The following is a 5,771-nucleotide window of genomic DNA, read 5'->3' on the forward strand; positions in this document are numbered from 1 at the left end:
GCCGACCAATAAATAATAAACAGGATATAAGGCGGCTCGGCCGACCAATAAATAAATTAAATTACTAGTAAATAATATAGGCGGTATTCCGGCCATTATAACATGATATAAATAATAGTAGAGGCGGTATACCGACCATTATAACAGGGTATAAATGATACAAATAAATTTTACCGAATCGCAGAGTGATCGTGCTGATAACGTGTTATAAAAAAAACTGGAATTTTATTGTATCGCGGAAATTTAAATGAGGGCAAATTTTTATACCCGTAGGAGAAGATAATACTGATAACAAGCGAGGATGTGTTATTAGAAGAAGAAGGAATGATGTATTTACAATGATCGAAACGATCGTTTATATAGAAGAGAAATTCACTGTGTAAATAGTGAAGTGGACCCCACATCTTTTTATATTTTCAACGAAAACGGTAGCTGCTTTTTCTGACTTTCGTAACAGTTATCTAATTTTCATTTTTATTTTTCATTTTTATTGACGAAAGACTAGCTCAAAGCCTTTAGTCTTCCATCAAAAAGTCTACTTAGTCACCAAATGAACAGAAATCATTAGAATCTCAGTTTGAATCTTCGCAGTTCTAGGAATTATATTATTCAATTTATTTATTTTAGCACAATGATTGAAAAATCGTACAAATGGCTGGTGGAACTACTTTACCACTAAATAAGTTGGAATAATTGAAAGATACGTGAGACCACTAAATAACTCAAAAATCCTTCCTTCTATTTTTTATTTTAAATATAGTAATTTTATAATAGAATTAAGTTATATAGAGTGATGAACAAAAAAAAATAACTTACCTAATATATATAGTAAACTCATTTTTTACACTATTATAAAGTAAAAATAGAATATTATTAGAACTTTTTTACTCTAAATTAAAAATTAGAATAGAAAATAGAGTGATACCCTAAGATGTAACACCTAGAAATAATAGCTAAAAAACATACATAAATTGAAAACAGACACATCGTATTCGCTAACTCCACTAACCGATGTATGTATTGTAATATTTTTATCTTACAATAAGAATCTGAACATATACGGATAGATATTAAAGCATTTATATAGAGATGATCATGTTTGTCGTATAGTGGTATGAACACCAAGATTCTCTAGCCTATTTATAATTCAGTTTTAATTCACAAATAACACGAAACTAAAAACAAGATGTGCGAGATATCGATAGATCAACCTATACATTTCACAATTCATGTTCATTTAGAAAAATATTACTTGAGTCTAAGGTTCAAGTGATCGATAAAACAGGAAACAGAAACTACTACTAGTAGTAAGATAATTTCGATGCAACACCAACTTCGAGCTTTTAGTCGATATATTCTACACAAAAAGCTAGTTGTAGACTTGTAGTATACTAAGTATAGTGTGATAAGCTTGATGTAGCACCAACTTTGAGATTTTGACTTTAAATAAATGATAATTCTTCGTATATATCAGTTGCTGAGTTACGTTTGAAAGTATATTAAAAATATTTGTAGGGTAACACTGATGTTATGATCGGTTGGTATGTGAAAAATTAATATGTTTCCATGGATAACAAATATAAAAGTTGTTTGCTCAGCTTGCTAGGATCGATTTTGTTCTCTTTTTTTTGGCATGTCTAACTCACTTACCAATAACATTTTGTAAGAAATAAACAAACCATTTGTAAAAAGGGGTAAATAATGGACGAATAAACAATAGTGAGATTTTTTTACCTCAACCATAGTAAGTTCTAATGGCATTATAGCTATCAAGTTTGAACCATTTTTATTTTTTTAAACAGGGAAACTAAATGTAAAACAAATAATCCAATAGTAAGTTGCTCAAGAAAAAAAACAAATAATCCAAGACCATCTCTACATATTTAAAACTAATAAAGACAAAAGGTAAAAGGGTAGTGAAAATGAATATTTTCAAAAAAAAAAAAAAAAGGTAGTGAAAATTATGGGGTTAAAGGTGGGGGAGACTTGCATGTGTATAATAATAACAATGTCTTGTGGCTTAATCGAGTAATTGAAAAATTGGGTGGCATCTTTGGCTTCAGAGATTCTGTTCCCTTTGGTTGCGTTCACACTCTGAAGATCCCTCCCCAAGTGCCGTGTTCACACTTCACTTCACTCGGCTTCCTCCTAGCTCGGCTCCATCCAGATTTCTAAAATTACTAATTTGATTTAATTTGTGTATAAACAACGCCTCTATAAATTAAATTATCAAATTTCATATGTTTTAGTGTTATGGTAGATATCTTATAAAGTTATAATCAATCGTAGTTTATTGTTAACGAACATGTTATAAATTTACATGTTAATAGATTTTTGTTTTATTAAAATATTCTTAAACAAAAAACACGAACCCAATTTTTAAAATATAAATAATTAGGGACAAAAATTAAGTTTGGGTAGTTAATGCATTAGATGAGTTACATTATTCTGTATATTTTGGTATATCTAGTTACATATTTTACATGCAAAAGAAAATCTGATAAATGAAATTTTGTTCATATACAAATAGGTTTCCTTCAAATAATGAAAAATACGGGAGTTTTGGACAATGGAAATGGACTATTGGATCTTGTCATTATATATTCATGCTTTACATGTTTCTCTATAGCCATGTGCAGTACAAACTTTCGTGTTTATTTCTGTTTTCTTAGAGGTCACGTTAGGTATATAATACAATTATGATCTTTAATTTACTCCAACTTTTAGAACCAATCAAAGTGACACATAAATTATTAATTAAAAACATTAAATTAAATAAAAAATAACTACAAAAAATAAAAACACTAATTTTAACGACGCTAACGCTTTCGGTTAAACCATAAACCCTAAATCTTAAATTCTAAACCCTACACCATAAATTCTAAATCCAAATCCAAACCCCTAAACCCAAACCCTATATCCTTAACCCTAATCCTAGACCCTAAACCTAAATTATATACCCTAAACCCAAAAACTAGACTATGATCCTAAACTCTATACCATAAACCCAAGTCATAGACTCTAAACCCAAACCGTAAACGTTAAACCCAAATTATATACCCTGAACCCAAAACCTTAACCATAAGTACAAACGGCAAATCCTAAACTCAAACCCTAAATCCTAAACCCCAAACCTATACCCTAAATCCAAATCCTAGACCTAAAACCCAAACGGTAAACCCTAAACCCAAATCCCAAACTTAGATGCTATAGGGTTTGGGTTAAGGTTTATGGCTTGGGTTTAGAGTCTAAAACTTGGGTTTAGGGTATATGGTTTAGGTTTATAGTATATTTTGGGTTTAAGATTTATAATTTGGGTTTAGGGTCTAGGATTAGAGTTTACGATATATGGTTTGGGTTTAGGTGTAAGAATGGGAGAATTGATAGAATGAGAGAATTATTGAGAGTTTATTATTGGAGAATGAAAAACATGAAAAACATAGAGAGAGAGAAAGTAGATCTGAAGATGTAAGAGAAAGAATGAGATAATAGTTTCCTTAATCTAATCGTGGATCTGAGTACAAGTATTTAAAGGCAAGTGACCTCAGTACACAATATAATAAAATATCTTTTCCTCTCTTCTTCTTCTTTTCAATAAAATCGAGCTTATAAAACCCTTATAAAGCCTTATAAAACCTTATAAAGTCTGGCAGCTTAATTCTCAAGTCTGGCAGCTTAATTCTCAAGTCTGGCAGCTTAATTCTCAAGTCTGGCAGCTTAATTCTCAAGTCTGGCAGCTTAATTCTCAAGTCTGGCAGCTTAATTCTCAAGTCTGGCAGCTTAATTCTCAAGTCTGGCAGCTTAATTCTCAAGTCTGGCAGCTTAATTCTCAAGTCTGGCAGCTTAATTCTCAAGTCTGGCAGCTTAATTCTCAAGTCTGGCAGCTTAATTCTCAAGTCTGGCAGCTTAATTCTCAAGTCTGGCAGCTTAATTCTCAAGTCTGGCAGCTTAATTCTCAAGTCTGGCAGCTTAATTCTCAAGTCTGGCAGCTTAATTCTCAAGTCTGGCAGCTTAATTCTCAAGTCTGGCAGCTTAATTCTCAAGTCTGGCAGCTTAATTCTCAAGTCTGGCAGCTTAATTCTCAAGTCTGGCAGCTTAATCTCTTCACTTCTTGATCTTCATCTCAACACCATAATCCAATGGTGCATCTTTGGAGCTTGCATATGCTGGCTAACTTGATTCACAGCGAAACATATGTCTGGCCTGGTGATTGTCAAGTAGATCAGCTTCCCAACCATCTTCCTATACAGCTTAGCATCTTCAAATGGTTGATTGTTTTCAATCTCCCCCTCAAGTAAAACCTTATACCCATCCTCAAGTGGTGTCCTAGCTGTCTTTCCTCCAAGCTTACCAGCGCCCTTCAATAGATCCACAGTGTACTTCCTTTGAGACATGAACAAGCCCTCCTTAGATCTGCATATCTCAATACCCAGAAAATACTTCATCTCTCCCAAATCCTTGATGTCAAACACTGATTTGAGAAACTCCTTAGTAGCCTGGATCCCTGCCTTATCACTTCCTGTGATAATCAAATCATCCACATACACTAGAATCACAATGATCCCTGAAGGTCCTGTCAAGGTGAAAAGAGTGTGATCCAGTTCAGACTTTCTAAATCCTCTCCCATTGAGAGTTGTACTCAGCTTCCTGTACCAAGCTCTAGGTGACTGTTTCAGCCCATATATTGCCTTCTTCAATCTCAAGACATTCTCTGGCTTTACTAGATGCTCAAGACCAGGAGGTGGATGCATGTATACTTCATCTTCCAGTTCACCTTGCAGGAAAGCATTCTTCACATCCATTTGCCACAGATCCCACTCCAAGTTTGTTGCAATGGATAACACAATTCGAATTGTGTGAAGCTTAGCCACTGGTGCAAAAGTATCAATGTAGTCTTCCCCATAAGTCTGTGTAAACCCTCTTGCCACCAGCCTAGTTTTGCGTCTCTCAATAGTTCCATCTGCCCGGTACTTGATTGTAAGATCCATCTGCTAGACACAATCTTCTTCCCTCTTGGTAATTCACTCTCATACCAAGTGTCATTTCTGATCATTGCATCCCTTTCATCACCCACTGAGTTTCTCCAGACCTTATGTTTCATGGCTTCCTCATAAGACCTTGGGATCTCATTCTCATCCAGATTACACATGAAGACCACATGCTCCTCTGGATATGTTGCAAACGAACATACTGCTTGAGTCGGATGTGCTACAGCCTCCGCATTGTAGCACATCCTTGTGTTCACCCAATTTGATGGATCTTTCTTCACCCTGGTACTTCTCCTCAGTGGTTGAACCTCTGTTTCTGGTTCCTGAATCCCAACTGACTCGACTGGATTTTGCATAGCTGCATGCTCATCTCTATCAGTCTGCGCATCCGATCTTGGACTCTCTCTATCAGCCTGCGCATCTCCATCTGATCTTGGACTCTCTTCTCCTTGTGTCTCTCCTTGATCATGACTTCCTGAATCACTCTGCTGTTGTTGTTGCACTCCTGATTCAGCTTCACTTCCCCCCTCATGATCAAGAGGGGAGATCCTTTCACTTTCCTCCTCATGAGTACTTGTGCTTCTTGGTGGTTCTCTTCTTGTTCCCTGATCCTGGGTCATGCTAATCCCAAGATTCTCCAATACCATCCTCAGATTTGTTGCCTTATCTGATGGCATTTGTGGAAGATCCTTCAAATCATCCCATATCTTTTCTTCATAATACCCTTTCCCTTCAATGAATTTAACATCTCTAGACACCAACACCCTCCCTGTTGTTGGATCA

Source organism: Brassica oleracea, chromosome C5 (genome assembly GCF_000695525.1).
Source record: "Brassica oleracea var. oleracea cultivar TO1000 chromosome C5, BOL, whole genome shotgun sequence".
NCBI lineage: Eukaryota > Viridiplantae > Streptophyta > Magnoliopsida > Brassicales > Brassicaceae > Brassica > Brassica oleracea.